This window comes from Galeopterus variegatus, unplaced genomic scaffold, assembly GCF_000696425.1.
Source record: "Galeopterus variegatus unplaced genomic scaffold, G_variegatus-3.0.2 Scaffold182, whole genome shotgun sequence".
Lineage (NCBI taxonomy): Eukaryota > Metazoa > Chordata > Mammalia > Dermoptera > Cynocephalidae > Galeopterus > Galeopterus variegatus.
Window position 1 is genome coordinate 846,331 of NW_007726293.1, and position 24,599 is coordinate 870,929.

General features: G+C 37.5%; 1 protein-coding gene across 2 annotated transcripts in view; it reads right to left on the reverse strand.

The window, feature by feature from the left end:
* STAG2 (stromal antigen 2) overlaps positions 1-24,593 on the reverse strand; it is a 122,166-nt gene extending 97,573 nt beyond the window's left edge. For both annotated transcript variants that reach the window (XM_008564246.1, XM_008564238.1), the window contains exon 1: positions 24,381-24,593. The gene's annotated coding sequence lies outside the window, so the exon portion shown is untranslated. The remainder of the gene's footprint in view (positions 1-24,380) is intronic.
* Between the last annotated feature and the right edge of the window lie 6 nt (positions 24,594-24,599).

The window sequence follows — 24,599 nt, forward strand, 5'->3', positions numbered from 1 at the left end:
CATTTATCTAGCATTTATTTCAGACTTTAAACAATAAATTCTTTCTTTTTTTTTTTTTAAAGATTGCAGGTAAGGGGATATTAACCCTTGACTTGGTGTTGTCAGTACCATGCTCTCCCAAGTGAGCTAACCGGCCATTCTATATAGGACCGTGGCCTTGGTGTTATTAGCACCACACTCTCCCAAGTGAGCTACAGGCCGGCCCTAACAATAAATTCTTCTAATACTCATAATAATTATCTCTGTTCCATGAGACTATTCCAGCCCTCATGAGCTGTTCCTTTCAAGTGCAATACACTTATACTCAACTGCATAAAATTACGTATTTTAATTCAAATATTAAGCACCTCTGTACCACCACTGTGATAGCCCTGATGATAAAAATAACATACACAATTTTTAAATATAAAAAAGAATTAAATGAATAAAATTAATAATAATAAATTAATAAAGTAATGACCTTAATGCTCAAGTGTTTAGGGGTGAAGTACACTAACGTCTGCAACTTACTTTCAAATTCATTTTTTTAAAAAATGGATAATGGGAGCAAAAGCTAGTGGACAGATATCTGACAAAGCAAATATACCAAAATATTAAAAGTCAAATCTAGGTGACAGGAATATGGGTGTTCACTGTACAATTACTTACATTGGAAGTTTTTCATAATGAAATGTTCAGGGATAATGAATAAAACATGCTCTTCCCCCACTTCTCCCGCCATGAGTTTACAGTACAGTGAAGGTGTCACACAAGCAATTACTATAAAGTACACTGAAAGTACACTGGCATAAATATGCATAGGAAGCCCCAGGGCATGGGGAAGTAGCTCTTAACTGGGAAAGGGGAGCTCAGGAATGGTTTCCAGGTGACTACAATCTAAATCTGGATGAACATGTACTGTTATGCTGGCAAGTGGGTGCAGAAGTATTCTCAGCATTAGACAGCACAAGCAAAGAAACATCTAGGCATCAAACAGCCTGGTGTCTTCAGGAAACTAAGAGCAGTTGGATATTAGTTCAATGTTATGAGAGAAGAAAGGAAGGTTAGTTGGTTTAGAACAACCTGATAAACTACTGATCCTCATTTACTACCTCCTGTGTAAGACACACTCCCTGAATTCTCCCAGATAACCACTATCTCTTTCTGTTCCTATATTATATACAAGCTTCCATCATTATAATAATGATGTATTTTAATATTTGTTTCCTTAGCTACCTTCTGAATTAAGACTGTGGACTTTCTGAGGACAAAAACTGCATCTCAAACACAATTAACTATGAAGACACCATTAGAATACATACGTAGTAAAATTTGTCCTTTTAAAATAAAATATGCCCTAAATCACATACTCATGAACTTCCCACACAAAAGAAATGTCTAGGCTAACTTAGTATGGAGAAAAAAATTATACAATACCCTTTTTTATGAAAGAAAGACTGAATCTCTCTCTCTCTCTCTCTCTCTCTCTCACACACACACACACACACATCTCCAGAAAACTTCTGCATTTTTAAAAGCTCTGAGGATGATTAAGTTTATAAATACAAACTATACACACTGCTTAAAAATTTGCTGATATTGGACAAAATAAAAATAAAAAAAATTTTAAAAAAAGATAAATAAAGAGGAAGAAATTCCAGAACTTTAAAAAATAAATAAATAAAATAAAATAAAATCACTTGACCAATAAAAAAAAAAATGAAACAAAAAATTTGCTGATATTGTAAAATGTGAAGTCGTACCATTAAGTGAAAAGAACAAGTTGCAGAACAATATATACATAAATATGATCTCATTTGTCTATGCTTAGGAAATTTCTAGAAGGATGCAAAAAAACTATCAGCAGTGGTTACTTCTGAAAACATGGAATGAAGGGATTGGAATTTGTAACTTTACGCCCCTTTTGTACTAAATTTTTACATTGAGCGGGGATCATTATTTTTATACAGTTAATAAAGTTCTTCCTTCTTTTGAAGTAGTATGCTCTAAACATTTAAAAATCCTTTGAAGACATAAAGACCATGCTACAAAACCCATTAAGTCTTCTGGATACTACTTCTGTAAAATACACAACGACCCAAGAAAGGCAAACGTTCCAAGGAATTACAGTACAGGGAACTCTCAATGGTTTCGCTTGCAGACATACTCCCTGAAGATTCATTTAAAACAGATGAGGGGTGTGCAAGGGGCAAACAGACACACAGTCACACAGACACAGAGAGAAAGAACCTCATCAGTTTAACAATATGCTTAACTGGAACACAACAAAAAACTGAAAAAGCATTCTGATAAGTTTCCAAACCACCAAAACCATGGTACCATTTACCCAGGCAAATTCTTTTTAACAAGCTTCTTTTTAAATCAGAATATAAATGAGGAATGCAAGAATCAATGGTGCACTGTGTCTTGTAGTACTCACAGATGAATGGAAAAAGAGAAGGAATCAAACTAACACCTCAACCTGTTTTTTTAATGGAAGCAATGAAACAGAAAGAACACACATACCATAAAGTATATCAACCATAAAATACATGAAGTAATTCGGAAGGTATAGTACAGTAAAGTATTTGCTTTGCTGATTGACAAGACAAGCTACACAAAAAGCAATGGGCATTGAAAATTATAATGGACGACTTCCCTCATAATACTGCAATGGGACATATATCGAAGGCTTAAAACATGCTTCTTTAATGACACCAAGATGTTGAAGATTCTCAAAAAAATCCATTAAGATACAAAAATATTTACATAATATATTCTACTTATTGCGGCTATAATTTTCAAGAACAAGAAGAAAAGAATAAAATAATAAGATTAAAATCCCATGGTAACAGGGCCGGCCCGGTGGCGCACTGCTACAGTGCGCCGCTTGGGAAGCGCGGCGGCGCTCCCGCCGAGGGTTCAGATCCCACATACGGACCAGCCGCTCACTGGCTGAGTGAGATGCGGGAGCAACGCCGAGGGTTGCGATCCCGTTGCCCGTCTCGGTCCGGTGCGGGCGCGACACTGAGGGTTGCGATCCGTTGCCGGTCACGAAAAAAGACAAAAAGGAAAAAAAAAAAAAGAAAAAAAAAAAATCCCATGGTAAAATGCAATGGGTTGAATGATTATGTGTACTGAAAGTTCACTTACTAAAAACACCAGTAGTTGAGGCTACTAAAGTCCCCCCAAAGTATAGGAAACAATACGCTAGACCATGTCATCTAGGTCAAACCCCTGAATGTTTTAATGCTCATGTCCTTCAGTGCAAATTACATAGAAGCGTATCACCTTGGTTTTCCTCTTTTTGGGGGGTAGGGGGCATGTGGCTGGCCGGTACAGGGATCTGAACCCTTGACCTTGGTGTTATAATACCACGCCCTAACCAACAGAGCTAACGTGCCAGCCCCGGTTTTCAACCCTTTTTACTACACAAAATTATTTTTTAAAAAATCAGATCACATAGCATTCCAATACCCTAATAAATCACCTATTTTCATTTCCCCCCCGCAGCCTTTATCCATATGTACACGTGTGCATGCCTCTATGCAGATTTTTCAAAACTAGAACCACAAAATAGATAAAAATGTGCAACTTACCCTATATGCATTTCTACCATTTCTGTAATATTCATAATAAAAACTTCTAATAGTTTCATGAAATCCACAGATGTGATAATCTACTTATTTGTTAGATATTAATATTATGCCAATACTTCATTACAATAACTAATACTGCTGCCCGGGTATAAATTTTATGTTGAAGTCTCCTTGTTTTCTCATTATTATATCCAGGTAAATAAACATTTATTTTAGGGCTCTTGATTGGAGATAGGGTGCACCTGTCTAAGTTTCTCGCTATTGGTAAAATGCAGAGATTTGCACCTATTCTTTGCAAAAGTACTGTTTTAAGGATTTAAAACGACAAATGTCAAGCACCTACCTTAGTACCTGGCACTAAGTAAAACTCAATAAATGGTAGTAATAGTATTAAAAACTTCATGTTCACTAACATTTAAGATCATAATAATTGATCATATCAATCTGTATATAAAACCTTTTGACCTATTTGCTACAAATGCTTTCCCAAATTTGTTTTCATCTTAGTTGTCCCTTTCTATACTGTATTGAAGTGAATTTTATCAGTAAAAATTTTGTAAAATAATGTTAACTTTACCAAGCACATTCCGTGTGTCAGACACTTAACCTAATACACTCAAGGTAAGTGATATCCTACCCATTTTACAGACGAGAAAACAAAGAAGTTAGGTAATTTCCACAGAGTCACACAGTTAATAAAGAGAGGTGTCACAGGATTCTAACTCGAATCTGCTTGGCTCTAAAGCTTAAGTCCTTCCCACTATCTCAAGTGCTGCCTCAAAATATAGTGAAATATTTTTGGAAGCTATTCATCATTAACAAGTACAGACACAGGCCAGAAAACTAAAGAAACACAAATACCTTTGTTATCGGCCAGTCAATTCACACACATCTCCAGGATCAAAGACATGGAAGATGAGAAAGAACACAGGACTATCTGAGGAGAAGACCTGGGTTGGAATCCTGGTTCTGTCATATTAGCTTTACAATGTTAATTTATTTCCCTCATATATATAAATAAAGGAAATTAGAGTACTAATTTTTAAGGCTTCTTCCTGCTCTAAAATGTTATGGTTCTAAAAAAACACAGAACCAGAACCAGGAAAAACACAGGATGTAAGTTCCAGTGCTCATTTTATCAATTCTAATTGTATGACCTTGGGTCAAGTTCCTCACGTGTAAAGTAGCATGAATACCACAAGACCTCCCTCTCTAAAAAATTTATTATTATAAGACAGAGTGAAAGTGCTATGTATACCCTACAGTGCACTAAAACTATGGTGGAATCATTACAATTGCATTTTATTAAAACGCATAATGAGCAGCACACTCAGATTTTGATAGTAGGTAATACCTTCAACACTGAAGAATACAGTGCAAAGTAACATACATCCCCTACCCCATTCCTACAAGATGGTGGCAAAAAAAGCTAATGTAATTTCTACTCTTTTCTCGCCTACTTCAGATATCTTAACTCACAAAAGAAATGTCTAAATTTAGAAATATACCAAATCAGATGCCTAAGAGTTAAACTTAACTTGTGAAGATAAAACTGATCACAAGAAAATATAAGGATACTTCCAAAAGTTCACGGAAAAACAGAATTAAAAGATAATACGAAAGGTCAAGGGTTCAGATCCCTGTATGGGCCAGCAGCCAAAAAAAAAGATAATGTGAATCTTTCCATGAAATTTTTGAAGTACCCTCCTATGCTAATAGTCATAGTTCAGGTAATGAATTCAGGCATTATTAAATACAGAAAAATATTTATTTAATCAACTGTGGATTGTGTATTTTTTTTTAACCTCAGCTCCAATTTCTTGTATTCTATAGTAATACTGACAATCCTCTCAGATCTCATAACTTTTTCCTGTTTCTGGAACTGACATTTCTAAAAGTTAGAAATTTCAGAAGTTTAGTTACATTGATGACTAGGAATGAATTTATTTCTAAATATTTTAATCAGTATCCAGGCAAATTACTAGATTAAATAATTCATTCATTCAACAAATATTTCTTGAGCACCTGCTATATACCAGGCACTGTTAGAGACAAAAAGGTAACAGAAAAGTTCCTGCTCCCATTGAGTTTAAGTTCTAGTGGAGGGGGAGAGAGATCACTAATAAACAAGAAAATATCAAGCACTAGTAAATGCTAACATGAAAATAAAACAAGCGTAGTGTTGATAACACCAAGGTCAAGGGTTCCATTCCCCATACTCACCAGCCGCCCAAAAAAAGAAAACAAGTTAATTGTGTTATTTAAATATAATGTAACATACATGATCATTTTAAGCAAAGCTATAAATAATACATTTTCATCTTCCTAAATAAAATAAGCCTTAATTTCCAAGGGTGTTTGAAAATTAAATACTCGATATTTCCACTTGTCTCTCTAACGTCTCTTCCTAGACCTGGAAAATTTTTCACTAAGTTGTTAGTGTCTCATTAATCACTCTAAAGTTAGCTAGTCCAGAACATTCTCATATTTCATAAAGAAGGATACATTTTTCCATAGGTCTTGCAATGCCTTAGTACTGACAGATCTCCAAAAGGGGAAGTCTATGGACTTCCTAACTGGAAGTAGTCTATGAAGACTACTACCACCTGGCATAACCATAAGTATAATCACATAATTATTTTTTAAAAGAATGGTGCCAAACAGTCAATTTTACTTTATTCACCCTGCTTATGACTAAAAATAATCATTACTATGAAGAAACAGGATGAATTACTAATAAAAATTTCTTTTCGCTATAGGTGTCACTGCTAAAAGATTACACTGCTTGAGGTGATGGACATACTAATCACCTTGATTTGATCATTACACATTGTATACATGTATCAAAATATCACACTGTACTCCAAAACACATACAATTACTATGTGTCACTTAAAAATATTCTCTCATACTTTATTTACAAAACACTTGTACTCAGCTCATCCACAACCTGGCTGTCCACTGAATGCAACTTAGCACTACTGGGCTATACAAGAGGATAAATAAATTATTGAAGGTTCCCCAAGCAGCTGCTGTTTGTAAATTGAAACGAACTAGGAAAACCACAAATAAGGTAAACAGATACTACAAAATAGTACACAAACCCAACTTAAAATAATTAGATACATCTACTTAATACTAAAAAACACCAGCACCAGTAATTAACCAGAAAACTACTGTCTACTCATAATTAAAAGCCCCTCAGGTTAAACTGAAGTGTTGTCACATTCAAGATACTTTGCTGAAAAGTAAAGGGAAATGTTCATTCTAGCTAGTAATCAAAGAAGCGCAAATTAAAGGAGTCTGAGCTTTCACTGGCAAAGATTGTTTAAAATAACATCTCCAAAGCAGGGATAATGTAATGGCTATCATATCACATACTATATATATATATGTCACATGTCATAGCACTAGTGGCACTGTAAAATGGGTACAACCCTATTAGAAAACAATACAGCTTCAATTACCAAGAGCTTTAAAAATGCTCATGCTGATTGATGGCATGATCCTACTGCTGGACATAACCAGACAGAAAAAATGCAAAGCTACTTGTAGAAGTAGTGCTATCTAAAACAGAGGACAGGGCCGGCCTGGTGGCGCACTGGAGAGTGCGCCGCTTGGGAGCGCGGCGGCGCTCCCACCGAGGGTTCGGATCCCATGTGGAGACCAGTTCCTGCTCACTGGCTGAGCGCGGTGCGGGCGCAGCACCGAGGGTTGCGATCCCGTTACCGGTCAGTAAAAAAGACAAAAAAAAAGGAAAAAATAAAATAAAATAAAATAAAAAAATAAAACAGAGGACAGAAAGACAAATGTACAAGGAAAATAATTAGGTAGTTTGTGATATGGCAAAAAAAAAAAAAGAAAAAGAAAAAAGTCTGTGTAGCCCTACCTCACGTCATATTGAAAAATAAATTCCAGATGCATTAAATTTTTAAATGTGAAAAAAAAAAGCAGAAGAGATTTCCATGTGGTGGGTCTGGGGAAGTGGGGTGCTGCAAGGAATTATTCTGGAATATGGAGATGCATTTTATATTTTGTATTCTCTTTTCACTTAACAATATGTACATTATTATAACCGTATAAAACATACACATGGCACTCTGTACCTCCCCTTTTGTTACATTTAACATACTTAATTATATTAATTGCTTATTTAACATTTTTTTCCCTAGTACACTATAAATCCATGAAGGCAGGAATCAGGCCCTTCTGTTCACTGTTACATCTGCAGTGCTTAGGAGAGTGCCTGCCATATACTACTCAAATATTTGTGGAGCAATTCCACTTCTGGGTATACACACAAAAGAATTAAAAGCAGAGACTCAGTTATTTGTACACCAATATTCACATCAGCATTACTCACAATAGCCAAAAGGTAGAAGTAACCTAAGCATTCGTCAACTGATGAACAGATAAACAAAATGTGGTACATAAATACAATAAAATATCATCCAGCCTTAAAAAGGAATAAAATTCTAACACACACTACAACATGGATGAACCTGGAAGACATTATGCTAAGTGAAACAGCCATACACAAAAAAGCAAATATTGCATGATTCTATTTATACAAGGAACCTAAAATGGTCAAATACAAAGATAGAAAGTAGAACAGTGTGGGGGTTGGGGGGTAGGCAAAGCCAGGATGTGGGGAATAGGTAGTTATTGTTTTAGGCATACAGTTTCATTACAAGATGATAAAAAAAGTTCTGGAGATGGATGGTAATAAAGGTTACACAACAATGTGAATGTATCTAATGTCACTGAACTATACACTTAAAATGGTTAAAACAGTCAATTTTACATATATTATACCAAAATAAAAAGATAAATATTTTTGAAACAAAGTAGTGGAATTATGAGTGGTTTTTCATACTGATAACAATAATTTATCTTTGAAATATTATCTCCAGAAGCAGAAAAATGAAAAGATTTTATAAGATACTCATCTCCAGTATTATTTATACCCAAGGGAGCTTTTCCACAAAACCTGAAGAAAACTAAAGTGGTTGCCTATACATTTATTTCACATGGAAGCACTGAGAGAAAAAGGAAAAAAGGTTTTCTTTTTCAAAAGTCTCTAGTTAAGTCCAATCATATTTTTCAGAGCTATTTTGAAGAGATCATCAAATTACAGCATTACATTATACTAATACCACTCACATATTTAAGTATAATCAATTCTTTGATTGTATATGCTAATATAAGTGTTTCAAACAAAATAATTCCAATAAAATTTTATTTGACTTTTTAGAATGCAATAAGCCAGATATGCCCTCCCTTCCTCTCCCTGACCACTTCCCACCTTAATCCTATTCTTCGTTTGGTAATCTGGAACCCAGTATGGGAGAAGAACCCAACTCCCATGAAATGCCACAAAGAAAACAATCTACATAAGGATAATTGTTGATTACATCAACAATTAAAGATAATTTTAACATGACATAATTGAAAGAACAGTTTTTATACTGTATACAATTTAAAAGCATATCCCAGATGGAAGAACATGCCATCCAGGGCCGGCCCGTGGCTCACTCGGGAGAATGTGGTGCTGATTACACCAAGGCCCCGGGTTCAGATCCCATATAGGGATGGCCGGTTTGTTCACTGGCTGAGCATGGTGCTGACAACACCAAGTCAAGGGTTAAGATCCCCTTACCGGTCATCTTTAAATAAAAAAAATAAAAAAAAAAAAGAACATGCCATCTGGATTCTTTTCAAATTTGAGATGCTTATGGACTATATGCCACATTATCCTAGATTTTCTCCCACCTTCCTGACCATTCACTCTATCAATGGTCCTACTTTTTCCTCTTGCCTGGTTAACAATGAGGTTTTCACCCCTGACCTTTTAATTATAAGTTCTCTCCTTTTTTTTTTTTTTTGGCTGCTGGTCAGTGCAAAAGTTTTCCCTTCTAAAAGCCAATGCACTCTATGCACAGTGATCCCCAATATACACCTCCTGCTCTTATCTCTGCTGAATCATATAATTGCGTAATACTGGTATAAGGTTGAAGTACCTAAAATCCAACTTCTCTTTCTCTCCAAAATCAGCTACCATTTGGATGCAAGAGTACAATACATTATTCCTACTGTGTTCCAACTACATACATTATTGCAAGAAATGTTTTGAGAAGCAGAAACAAAGAAAAGGTTATACATTCCAAGACATCAAAAAAGACTATGTGCTATAAAAATATTTACTAAAACATAATTATTGAAGGCTTTAATACATTGCATTTTTTAACATATACACATATGTATGTATCCAGAAATGCACGTATATATGTTGTGTATGTTACCACCTACTAAATTATAAATGGTAAAACTAGGAATCCTCTGGTTTAAAGCCAACCCCCTGCTTCACATGTAGTTCCACACTGTGCACATCACAAACACTATAAACGGTCAAAGAATCTTTAGGTAAAATGAAGGTTTCAAAGTTAAGAGAGTAAGAAGAACAAGCTTTAAGGCAGAGCTGTATACTAAGGGATAAGAGGCTCCACAGAACCTAGAAGCTGAGCTGAGGGTATATATTCCTCCTGGAATCCAAGGCAATTCATGAGGATAGGCCTCTAAATAAACTACAAGAGATTCAACTGCCTCCCCACACCCACCCTGCAACAGACCCAAGCACCTGCATCAGAATTTTTCTGTTCCAGGGAATGCCCATCTTGCTCTGTTAAAGATTAAATCAGTTTACTTCAGGATCAGCTTGCAAATAAGCCTAGAGTGTGTCTCAGGATACCACATAATGCATTTGCTCAACAAATATTCAACACCTACTATGTTCCAAGCACTATGTTCTTGGTGCTGGGGTTAAGGCAATAAACAAGGCTGACAAATATCCTTGTCCTCACTGAGTTTACATTCAAGTGTGGGGAAAGAGACAAACTAGGTAAATGTACGTTTGATGGTAATGAGCTAAAGAGAGAAATAAAGCAGAGTAAGGAGGAAAAGGGAGGGCTGGGAATAAATGGTATTATTTTATATGTGACAGCCAAAGAATATTTCACTGAAAAGGTAATATCTGAGCAAAATATCCTGAAGAAATGAGGAACCAAGCCAGGCAGAAGAACCAGCATATACAAAGACCACAAGGAGGGAACCTATTTGGGCAAATCACTTAATTTCTTTAGGTTCAGCTTTCTCATTTGTAAAATGGGTACATGTACAATAGTCCCTACCATGTAAGAATTAAAGGCAGTACGAGTATATTACATCGAGTATCTAACACATGGAATGTAATCAACAAATGGGAATACTGTTACATTTATCTGGGGACCTACCATGCCAGCAAAACCCTCAGCATATTGCCTGACACACAGAAAACAGAGAAAGTACTGCTAGCTAATCTCTACAAGAACCTATAAAACAGATGGGATTATACCTATTTTACAGCTGGGGAACCTGAGGATCAGAGATTTGCCCAACCCTCTAACCCCTAAAATTCCTATAAGGATGCACAAACATACTGCATAATTAAACAGAGGACTTAAAATACATTGCCAGGATGAGAAAACCATTCACATTAGTGCTGAACGTCTACTAATCAGCAGTATGGTAGTGTAGTGTAAAGAACATGGGGGCTGGCCAGTTAGCTCAGTTGGTTAGAGTGTGGTGTTGATAACACCAAGATCTAGGGTTTGATCCCTGTACCGGCCAGAAGGAAGAAAGAAATAGAAGAAAGGAATGGGAGGAAGGAAGGTGAGGAAGGAAAGGAAGGGAAGGGGAGGGGAGGGGAGGGAGGGAGGGAGATGGAAGGAAGGAAGGAAATAAAGAACATGGACTCAGTAGCCAGACTGCCTGGGTTTCATGTCAAGGTTCTACCACTTCCTAGGTATGTGTCCTTGGGCAAGTTTAAGTTCTCTGCACCTCCATTTCCTTGCTAATAAACAAGAAATAATAGTAACTACCTCACTGGGTTGTTAGGAGGACTAAATGGGTTAATTTTTGAAATCACTTCTATTCAGTGTATAGCATATCTACTGTTAATAATAATAGCATAAAAGTAAAATAAGAAAACCACCTTCAAAAGTTTCGACTTTCTATGGAAAACTTTAGAAACTGCAGATACTCCGGCTGAGCCCGTGGCGCACTCGGGAGAGTGCAGTGCGCAGCGGCGCTCCCGCCACGGGTTCGGATCCTATATAGGAATGGCTGGTGCGCTCACTGGCTGAGCACAGTGTGGGCGACACCACACCAAGGGTTGCGATCCCCTTACCGGTCACGAAAAAAACAAAAAAAAAAAAAAAAAGAAAGAAAGAAACTGCAGATACTGGAGGTGGAAAAGCAACAGAAAAGGGAAGCTAGGAAAAAATGAAAAAACAACACAACTGGCATCATAATATTGCCTGATTTAAACCAATTTACCTGAACAGATTGCTCCTATAAGAATTACTGTCCTTTAGTAGGAACACTACCTTTGAGCCAGTGAGACACATGCCAACAATGCTTTGAATAACATTGGTTCCAAAGTTTATTTTACAAAAAGGTTAATTCCTGGGCCGGCCCGTGGCTCGCTCGGGAGAGTGCGGTGCTGATAACACCAAGGCCACGGGTTCGGATCCCATATAGGGATGGCCGGTTTGCTCACTGGGTGAGCGTGGTGCTGACAACACCAAGTCAAGGGTTAAGATCCCCTTACCGGTCATCTTTTTTTTAAAAAAAAACAGTGAGACACATGCCAACAATGCTTTGAATAACATTGGTTCCAAAGTTTATTTTACAAAAAGGTTAATTCCTGGGCCGGCCCGTGGCTCGCTCGGGAGAGTGCGGTGCTGATAACACCAAGGCCACGGGTTCGGATCCCATATAGGGATGGCCGGTTTGCTCACTGGGTGAGCGTGGTGCTGACAACACCAAGTCAAGGGTTAAGATCCCCTTACCAGTCATCTTTAAAAAAAAAAAAGGCTAATTCCTTAAAATTAATTCAGATGCCACTTTACCAAGAATTAAAACAGTACAGCATGACAAACTTTATCATCTCCCCTCCACCCAATCTTTTGCTAGGTATTACTTAATGTCTTGATGTTTATTACAAAATATGAAACACACCATCTACAATTTCAGACTGAGAATAACTTATCCTCCATCAGCTCTCAGCAGAAAATAAGCTTCTCTCCTACCTAATCCCTAGAAGTTTTCTGACTACTTTGAGGAGTTTAATTTCCTCCTGCCTTATCCTCTACCTTATAAAAGGATTCTTGTCTCCTTTTATTCTCTTTTCCCAAATAAGGTATCAATATGAAATCTATAAAACATCCCACTGGGAGTTAATGTATCACCATGTAAATAAGTGTTCTAGAAATAGGCAGAATTGGATTCAAATGTAAGCTCTATTACCAGCCAGCCATCAATTAAGCAAAAAAAATGTAAGGTCTGCCACTAATTAGCTGAGTGATCATGGGCAAGTCACTTAACCATTCTGATCCTCCGTAAATGAAAATACGATCAACTACTTCACAGGGTTCTTGTAAGAAGCAAAAAATTAAATGTTAGGGAGCCTAGTACAACTTGCCATATAGTAAGTAGATGCTGTAAATGGTATCCTGTTGATACAAACTTTATCATTAATGAAAAGCCAACTAGAGGAAACTACTTCTCTTCCAACATACAGCTCTTGAATATGAATACTAATAATGCAATTATAATGCAGGATTACATTTCTAGAAAACCTAAGGTCTTAATTCAATTACCATTTGAGAACTTGTATAATATAGACACTGCACAATGAGACAAGGATTCAAAAATCAGATAAAAACACAGTTCCTAGACTGAAAAATTTAACAATCTAGTTATAGAAAATAAATTAGGATATTCACTGATATTGTGCATTGAAACACTACACACACACAATTACCTCTCAAGTTAGGTTTGCTATTTTTCTGCAACCACTTGGATAACTGCTTCAGTCTAACTTCAAAATATTAGAAACTAATTCCCTATTAAAGGAACTTTTCTAATAAAATCCCATATTGTCCAAATAATCCCTCTGAAATTTTTCAAGTATACTTAGAACACCCACATATGAATGCAACTACTGAATATTCCTCAATGAATAGTAGCACTTTATGCATTGATATTTCATCGAAACTCAAAAAAGTACATACAAACTGAACTGGAAAAATCCATTTGTCATTGACAAGCTTCCTTTTCAAAAACATACCTTCATGCTTCTGCTTCCCCGCCAGCCATGGCTACTACCACTTCCTCAATTTTCCTGCCAGGAGTAAAGTTTGAGGAATGGCTTTTGGCCTGAATGAATGGTGGAAACAGGAGACACATATCCCAAAAGAAAAATACTATGGCTTTGCTAATATTTCCTACATTTTCTCTCCTTCTTTAGTGTAGAAGAGAAAGTCTCAAAGATTCATGTTCCTAACTATCTTTTAATACTATTTCTTTAGACCACAAAAAATGCCTTTTTTTTAGTAAGAGACTATTAAACATGTTCTTTGTAATAACATTCTAGTCACCATAAAGTTTGCAAATTAAGTACAAGGCAGTAGACACACTGGTGGAGTGGAAAAAATTCTCCTTGCTTCTGAAAAAATAAAAAGCCTAGAAAGCTAAGAAAAGAGGGTATCATACACCCTAATCTTGAAATGGAAATACTTCAAATATACCAAACCTCAATCATTTCATATATATATATATATATATATATATATATATATATACACACATACATACACACACACGTATATGTGTGTATATATAAAAGGGAGAGAGAAAGAATTTAATGAGTATCATATACTCCTAACAAGAAATTTCAAGCTAACACTCCAACAAAGAATCCAAGGTCAAAATTAAAACACAAGCATGTATAAACTTAAACTTCCTTTTAAAATCACATGTGTAGAACTTGAAATAAAGGCACACAAGAGAGTCCCACATAAAGAGACTGTTGATTGCCTCTTGCTTTTACACAGAACCATAATACCATTTAGAAGGTCTCAACCTTTGGATAAAAGTAACTGGTTATATGGGATGATCATGGGCTCCTTTAACTTAGTTTATTAACAACCACCAAAGACTGAAGCATTCCAAGGCTACATTAAAGTTCTCAGTTGTTGTTTTTCCCCTAAAGTTTTTCAGAGCAGTCCTTATTTTTCACTAATCTCAAATTAAGGACACTGTGTCAAAACTGCATTGATGGCTACTGGTTTTAGCCTAATATTCTTTAATAGAGAGTAATCCCAGTACATAATTTTTTTTTAAATAGGTATTTTTAACCCTTTTGTGGTAATAAAGTCCAATTATATTCCCTCAGGGCAGAGATTATGTAATCTAGTTTACCATTCACTTATCCCTTCTCTAGTAGGCACTTTAGGAACCAACTGGTTTAACAATGAGCCCTTGAGAACCTGATGAAATGCACATATGCATTTCGTACATAATTTCAGTGTGTTCAAGAACCTCCATCCCATCCATGTACCCCATCTTAAAAACCAGCCAATACAGTTTTTTTTCAATTCAACTGTATTAATTTCATATAATAAATCAAAATTCCCTCAAAATAATCTTTTGTCTACCACAGTGACTATTCAGTCCACAAATTCCTTCATCTTGTCAGAAATGCAGTCCCCCATCAAGCTCTATCTTCTCCTCATGATAGTTTTAATGAACTAAATAAAAGACTTCTAAAAAATTGAACGGACCTACTTAACGATGTAACAGTCATGTTTATAAGATAGTGACACCAACGAAACCGCCAAAAGTAGACTAGCTGGGAGAAAAAACAAATTACTCAATGAAATATTAAAACAACCAAGAATGAACACAAAACTGGAAATCCTCTTAAGATATCTCTATCACTCAACCCCACTCAAAGGAAAAAACAAAACAAAAAAAGATCTTAGTTTACAATATAGTAGGATCCACAATTGTGCCAAAATCCTTTCTCTGTGTTTGAATTCATCTTCAGTAATTTTGGAGGGAGTGGGTGGGGAAACCAAAAACATAAACAGACCAGAAATAAAAGTAACTATAAAAGTCACCATAAATAAGAGAGGACCATTAATTTTAAGAAATGACATATCTCTACCAGACTTAAAGCTCTCAAATTATGTTACAGAATCAGTTTTACTTCAGTCTCTAAACTAGACCTTTCTCTTTCTTCCCTAATACCACTTTTCCCCAGTCACAAAATTATTTCTCTTCTTTCAGCTCTTCTGAGAAGAAATTTTCCACAGAAGAAACCCCATGAAGTATCATACAATCCACATTTCCTCCTAAGAAAATGGTAAAGGGAGCATGAATATTATGTAAGGAAAATAAACTCAAATGTTATCTTGGAGTTTTGGGTTATTTTATTTGTTTGGTTTGTTTTTTGTGGTTTTTTGGGTTTTTTTAAACTTAGGTGGACCTCAGTGTTGCTTTTTCACATTAAGACATATAATCACACCAATCTAACGTCACTTGAAAAAGGCCAACTGAAAATTCTCCTGGGTTTTAAAAACCACTGTATCTTGTCTCTTACTACTGACCCCGTACCAATAAAATTTCTCCCAAAAGAGTTAAAATAAACAAACTCTCAGAATATGCCAATTTAAAGTAATTTAAATCACTCTCATGCCCACAGAAATCTCTGTAGGGGTTTCGAATCCCTTCCTAACACTTAATAACTGGCCAAGTTACTTGGCCTCCCTCTTTGGTTTCCTCTTCTGAAAAAGGGGGTATTAAATAGGGTCATCATACATCTTAGTTTCCCCTGGAACAGTCCTAGTTTATGCTATTATCCCAGCATGCCATCCAGTTAGTGCATCCTTTCATTCTCAAAAGTATCCTGGACAGGTCAATTAAAAAATAAATATAAAAATAATTTTTTTAATTAAAAAAAAGTATCCTGGCTTTTAATAAATCATATGGTCTCTCTACCTCATAAGGTTATGAAGATTAAGTAAGTCAATACATGTAAAGCATCTGTAAGAATGTCTGGCATATACTAAGAGTTCAGTTAGTATTAGCTATTGTTAAAGTTAGTCACTGTCAATGACTTTTTATAAAAGGTTTAGAATTACATAACGAACAGTGCTCCTACAATATTCATTTTTTACAAATAATATGATGCATTTAACTTCCTACATTCAATTATTTAAAACAACTAAGGAGCACTAACTGCTTGAAATCAACACTAACCAATTTATCCCTCAGAGATGGCAATATCAATTGCATTCACATTTTATCATACATAAATCCTAATAGAGGCTATATTAACCAGCAGGAAAGTGACAGTGAAAAGTAAAACTTTGCTTAGGGCCAAATCAAGTCCTTTTCTATTCTAGCAGCCTTTCTTGACCAGGGTTTCTCATGTTAACTATAGAATTCAGAAAATGATTTGAGCAGTTAAGCTGAGTTGGTTATAACACCAAGGTCATGAGTTCAGATCCCCATACCAGCCAGCCGCCAAAAAAGAAAATGATTTGAGTGACTATTTCCTGAATTCTCCCAAGAATACCTTTCCAGATGCGCAGGAGAGAAACTAATTCATTACATACAATGGATGCCTTGAGGCATAATTCTGTCATGGAATACCAGTTATTGGTATTCTTGGAATACAAAGGAGAAAATACGGATGAAAAGACAATATTGAACAAACAGTATGGGTAGAAGATTGCTGTTCATCACTTGGAAAATTTATTTCCTACAGGATGAAATTTAAGGGAATGAGCAACATAAAATATATAAATTTGACTCATGACGATTAAAGACACTAATACATAGTCAACTTCACCTTGTCTCCACTAATTTATCTTAGGTCAGAAATCCAACATCTAGCATTCCTTTAGATAATAAAAACTCTAGTTATACATTACGAAAAGCAGGAAAGAAGAAAACAGACCAAGATACTGATCACTAATGAACCTAATAATCCAGGGTCCTGATAGTAACTATTTATCACCTAATAAAAATAAGAACCAGAAAATTTAGTGAAGTTAAAGACTAACTAAAATAGAAAGTATAAGCAAAGAGAAAAGATATGAATAGAAGGAAAGAGAAATTTAAGGTACCATTAAATAACAGAAAAAATTTGCCTACAGGACTTAAGCAGTGAAATACTGAAAGGTAAGCCTAACCTTTTATTTAAAATCTAAGCACTCAATAAACAAGCTAAAGGACTGGAGATCTATTCTCAGACACATTTAACCTCCATTTTGGATAGGGCATAAACAACATAAAGGAAAAAAAATCCATGAAACAATTCTATATACCATAGTATGACCACCCCCCAAAAAACCAAGAATACGATTAAACATACTATTCCACAAATTTTAATGAGCATACTCAAACAAAACCAAAGCTCAGATTTATTTCAACTATTTTGACTATTAGCATAAATATAGACCTTTTATCTGACAGCAATTCACCTGACCCTGTGTTAAAATCTGCATCTACGTGAAAAAAAAATCTTAATTTTGTGAAATTAAAATAATGATGCATGCTTTTTGATGACAGACAGCCCAAGACCTAAACCAGGTAAGAGAAACAACTTCAAGTTTAACAAAAAAGCTCAAAGGTTTTCAGCCAAGCTAATAGGAGTGTGAATCCAACACCATCTTTATTATCATCTGACTTGCAACAAGCCATTTACTCTGAGAGCCTCAATTTCCCCATCCGTAAAACGATAAAGACCACCTATCTTCTTTTGGTTTTGGTTTTTGGGTTTTTTTTGGCAGCTGGCCGGTATGGGCATACAAACTCTTGACCTCGGTGTTACTCTAACCAACTGAGCTAACCCGCCAGGCCCAGACCACCTATCTTGTAAGGTGGCTGACACCATTAAACAATACATGTTAAAACACAGTTCGTGGCATTCAAAAGAAATTCAAATGGCAGTTACATTAAGTTTCTTAATATACCTCAAGTTTCAAAAAGTCTCAGGTCAAACCCTATGACAACAAATGTTATTCTTACAAAAATTTAAGAAGGACTTACTCCACCCCCAATGTCCAATAGAACTTAAACTTATTTCTTATAAAAAAATTTCACCTTTGAGATGTACATTAAGTTAGCCAGAGTTTATAGAAATACCCCTAATTTGTCTCATCAAGCCTAGTCATGTATTTTCCAATTAAAATAAAAAAGAACAGACCACGGACATTATTCATCCTCTTTTGCTCTGGGGGGAGGAGTGTAAAACAATTTCAATAATCTCTTGATTTATCCTAACCATATATAAAGATTTACTGGTGTCTACTGGTTAGTATCAAAGAACTATAGCAAGCACACATTAAAAACACAATTCAGCCCGGGACCAGCCAGTTAGCTCACTTGGTTACAGCATGATGCTGATAACACCAAGGTCAAGGTTTCGAATCCCCTTACTGGCCAGCCATCAAAAGAACAAGAAGGAAAAAAAAAAAAACTAATTCAAGTAGATTACGATAGCTGCAAAAAATATGTAGCTGTTTTTTTAAGCGCACATACTCAAAAGTTAGACTACACCAAGCAATACCAATTACACAGAAGAAATATAAAATTTGGTTAAATTAAATGCAAAGCAGGCAACTCAGGATACTGAAAAATCAAACCGACAATTTTGTTTTCTCACGTATCTTTGCCAAACAGAACATGCAAGAACCACCATTTATGATAGCCAGAGATATAAAGAATTATTTATTATACATGAACAGTACTGAACCACAAATTAAAAGTCCTAAAAATATATACCAAATGTACAAAACTACCAAAAAAATGTAAAGAACTTTTAAGACAGCCTGTTTCTTTTATAAAGTTCCTTCTAGACTCTCTAACAATTAATCACATTTCAGTACATGCTGATGCCCATAGCTAAATGCACTATCCCTTTCCTTTGCTGTTCTCCACAACTCTCAAAATAGTGTTCCACTGTACAGTAAACTGTAAATTTTAATTTAATGTAGATTAAGTTCAAAAGTTAATATGCAGCACCAAAAACTGAAGTCTTCCATCAATTATAAAGAATCCAAAGCAAAAAGAATACGCTATTCACTGTTTACTACCTTCCCACACAGGGCTGTGGGTGGCATCAGTTAAACATGCAGAATATTAAACACTACTAAGCTACCCACAACATATTTTTTCATCAAACCCTATATTCCCAAAGGAATAGATCTGAGCTTGAGCCTGTCCCCCAACCCCACCCCACCCACTTTAATTCATAGGTCCTCAGATGACCACAGAAGTCAGTAAGTTCAGAAAAATGAAAAAGAAACAAAGAACTGAATTTCATTAAAATCTTACTTAAGTGTTTGGGCTTTAAAAAATCCTAACTAAACAATCTTAAAAGTTACCAAACTCATAATCTGTTGGTTCAGCAGTTTAGCAATTGCCTCATCACAATAAATCTGACTCCACAGTCCTCATCATCTACTTAAGAATATTTGCACATGAATAAAAATTTGAAATATGTAATGTCTTCCCTTAACATTCTTCTAAAGCTAAAATGTTGAATATGAAATATAAATGTCTGGTCCCAGACTGGGGTGGGATTTTGCTATAACATCAATTAGGGAACACACTTTACCAAACATAAAAATTAAATAGCTATTATTTTAGGTTCCCTTCATAATTTTGACATATATTCAAAAATGCACCTCACAGAGGAAAAAAAATAAACCTAACACTGAACAATACAAAATCCCAGGAAATCAAGCACTTACCTGAAAAGAATTTAGGAGCAATTAACAAATACACTAAGGAGACCAAGGGTGTTATTTGCAATGCACTTTTACTGCTGATGGGTAATGGTCAGAATGCTCTTAACAGAAAATATTAAAATATTTTATTTATCAACTTTTAACTAGTTATGGCACCAGATCATTAAAAAGGTGGTGGGGGGAGGGGTTGATGGGTTGATTTAAATCATTTTTAACATAAACACTCCTTTTCATATCAGTTAGTAAAAAGAACCCACTCCACCCTCCCTGCCAGTCTCTGATACCTTAGAATACTGTAGTTATTTCACAGTGGGAAGGAATGGCTAATAAGCACATTTCTTTTCCAGTCTGCTTCTCTACCCAGTTATTAAACACCTAATATTAAAAGTGAATTCAGGACCAGCCCGTGGCTCACTCGGGAGAGTGCGGTGCTGATAACACCAAGGCCACGGGTTCGGATCCCATATAGGGATGGCCGGTTAGCTCACTGGCTGAGCGTGGTGCTGACAACACCAAGTCAAGTGTTAAGATCCCCTTACCGGTCATCTTTAAAAAAAAATTTTAAAAAGTGAATTCAGCTACCTCGATCTTCCTACCAGGAATGCTCCCTACGGCACCCCAATCCTTTCCACTGATATTTACTCCAACTGTCAAAGCCCCTCCTATTAATAGCAAATCCCTTTCATACTATCTCACTGTAACTCCAACTTGATGAAATAGACACCAAGCAGAATTTACAAAATTTGCAAATGGAATTTTCCTATTTTCAAAAAATTAAAAAGGAAACTAGAAATAGAGCACATTCAGACTAAGTTACGAACACTTAAAGTTCAAACAATTTATAAGCATTTATGTTGCTTGTTCTATACTGATTCAGTTTAATGTCTTTTTCTGAAAGTTTGTATGCCAGGCATTGTGTAATTATACACAAGGCTTAGTTTCCCATGCAAATAATTTTGAAATATAAACTTAAGTCTTTACACCAAGATTTCAAGACAATTTGGAAATTTTTCTTCAAAATTTTTTCTTTGTTGGAAATTTTAGCACACACAAAAGTAGAGGGAATGATAGCAACAATGAGGTCTCCTATACTCATCCAGCTACAATAATCTCTACCTCCTTCTCACTCCCTCCCATTATTATCTTCAAAAAGAATTAAAAGAAAGACACTGCTCAGTAAGTACACTGAGAACAACCCAAACATAGCAAAAGTATCAGACTAGCAAGTTAAGAAGAACCCAACGACTCCTTGGCAGGTGATAAATTTAAGATTTCAGTTAAAAACAAAGAACCATTTTCAAGAATTTTAATGAAGTTCATAAAAACCCAAAGGACATATTTAAAAATTAAATGAACTTAAACATCTGCAATTAGCCTGCATTCACGTTGCACCTTAGCTCAAAACGAAAAAAACCAGACTATTTAACATAATGTGTCATAAAATTACAATCCAACTACTTGAAAAACCGCTGAACACTTATGCCTTAACTGGTCCTTCTGATCCCTAATTATAGATTGATATCAATGTAGAAAGAAAACGAGGCATTTTAATGTAAGTGGCTTAAAATGTTTAAAATTAACCCCACTGTTCATTGGAAAATATAAACTACCTGAATTTCATACCATTAAGCAGAAATGTATCCACTTTCCAGGGCATTTTTTTTTTTAATAAGTTCACATATACCCTTAAACGCAACGCGCTAGGCTACAGACAGAATTAGGAGACCGCCTCCTGCTTTTGCTCCTAACCAATACGCAGAGAGAGAAGGTTGGCAGGAAAGTGCTGCGAGGACAGTAACAAACACCAGCAGCTCCCGAGCAGGCCCTGCTAGAGCCAGGAATGACGCACTTCGGTAACCCGACTCTCTCCCCTCCACCCCCGCCCCCAGCAGCGGTGCTGACACCGCCAACAGCCCGGAGTAGGAAAAAAGACAACAGAAAAAAAGGCAGAGGTTGGACCGCACCAGTTTTCATCAAGAAACCTCGATTATTCCTCTTTCGACACTAACCACTAGGACTAAACAGGAAAAGAAGCTTCGTGCTTAAGCAAGTCTCATCATGGTGGTTTAAGAGTCAGTAAATTAAGCTGATAATGAGTCCAATCCACAGAGACAAATACAGGGTGTGGCTGCTGTGAAATACGGCGGTCCGTGGGAGAAAAGGGGTATGGAATTTACACTCCAGTGTGAAGGGAAAATGGGGCTTTACGGAGGGGCGGGGGGGCGGGGGGAGGCGGCCCGCGCATTTTAAGGAACCATTGCAAACCAACACAAGCTTCTCGTTTCCTTAAGCCTAACCCTACAGATGAAAAGTTTCTAATAGATAAATCATGTAAACTGTAAATAACCATTTACTCCCAATTTACCTTGACCCTCAATTTAAAAACTACATCCTAGAGAAAGGAGGGAGAGAGAAGGGGGTGGTGGTAGGCAACAGCATAAAAAACATTCTAGGCCACGGAGGAGAAAGTATCACAAACCGGATGAAACTACTAATGCAATATTAAAAATTAAAGCCGAACACTGAAGCACGAAAAAAATCACACGGTAACCCATTACAGTTAAGGATTAAAAATAAAATGACATATACACCAGGGGGAGCGGAAACTAAACGTCGAAAGTACAGCGGTTTATACAAAACTAAAGGCAAAACAAGACATTCTCGCGACGGAAGCAGAAAAAAAGGCCGAAATCAACAATACGTTTACGATTCTAGGCCAGAAGAAAATGGGAACGGGGCTCAAAGTTTTGCGGAACTACTTGATGCTGTTTCCCACACCTTCTCTCTCCCATGGCCCATCCGACCCTTTTCGTCCCCAAATCGCCGGCCACATATCTCCGGATACGTGATCAGAGAAAAAAGAAAGTGGACCCCAACCAAGAATAAAAGTGTGGAGGGAAAAAGCAGAGACTGCCTACCTGGGGCAAAGATCAGCTCAGTTCGTGCCTTGAGAAAGACAGTGCGGGTGGGGGTGGGAATGAAAAGCAGCACTAAAACTAAAACAAAAGTGGCGCCAAAACCCCCCAACAAACAGCCTTCCACTCCCGCCCTTCCCCCCTCCGCCCATGCCAGGCAGGCAGGCAGGGCCCCCATCGGGGCAAGGTCTGGCGCGGGGGCCAACACCGCCAGACCCCAACCTATTTATAAAATTTTTGCCCGAAGAAAACTGACCGAAGTCGGGCCTCGGAAGGGATGGAGAGATCGATGCCAATCGCTTTCCCAAGCAGTTCCCCCACCACGCGCTGGAGATGATGGGGCGGGGGAGAAGCCGAGGGGCCCGTCACATGAATGTTGTTCCCTCTCTAGGAAGGGAGGAAGAGAGGGAGGGGAGGGAGGGAGGGAAGGAAGGAGGGGAACGGAGAAGGGAGGGGGCACGAGGGAGGGGTGTGATCAGAGTAGATTTTCCCTCGCCTCCCTCGGTCCGAGGCCCAAATATACACAACTGAGCCGCCTCTTTCTCCCCTCCCCCCTAGGTTCCCAGCACCACCATTTTGCTCTCTTCCTTCCCCTCACCACGATACCGCGCGCTCCACCACCCCAACCACAGCCTCCCTGGCTTTCCTCCCCCGACTACGGCTCGCACCCCACCCCACCTCCAGTTTGGGCTCTCCTGGCTTAAGAGCCTGCCGGAGAAAAGGAACCTAAATCTAATGCTACACAGAGAAGCGGAGCCTCCATCTTGCGCTGCTCCGCGTTCTCCATTTTGGGCCACCCATGGGGGGGGGGGGTCTCCGTAGAGGCCCCGAGGGAGAGTTGGGCGAGGGAAGGAAGAGAAAATCTTCAGCGACGGTAGTCGAAAAGGAGAGTCCTACGGTAGAAAGCCACTCTAGGAGTAGGAGGTAGGCAGGAAGGGGGACTGGAAGTTCCTTGAAGTGTTGGACCAGCGACTTGGGGAGAGCAGGGAGAAAAGAGGGCCGGGGGTGCTGCGGGGGCGAGGAAGATTCTGTCCGCCTGGACTCAACCACCCGCTCCACGGCTGCCCCCCATGGGGGCAAAGGAAGCAGAGGGGAAATTAAATGGCAGTAGAGTGCCCAACCTCTTTCCCTCCCAACTCCTCTCTCGCCCTGTTTCAACCACACACACCTTACGGTGGGCCCCGCGCCCTCCGGGTGCCCCTCCAAACTTCTAGAAGCTTCGCCTCCGCCATTTTATAACTTACCTCCCCCCTCAGCGTACACAGAGGCAGCAACGAGACTGTTCACCTCCCCCACTCCTCCTTCCTTCTTTCTCAGGCCGGGGGCTTCGTCACCCCTGGGCTGGTACAAGATTTTTTCCCCTTCCTCTTCTTTATACCCTCGAATTCTACTCAGGGACGGAAGCTCCCGCGGTTCTAGAGCGGTGGGGGGTTTTGAAAGTGGCGGTCGGATCCGGCGGGGTT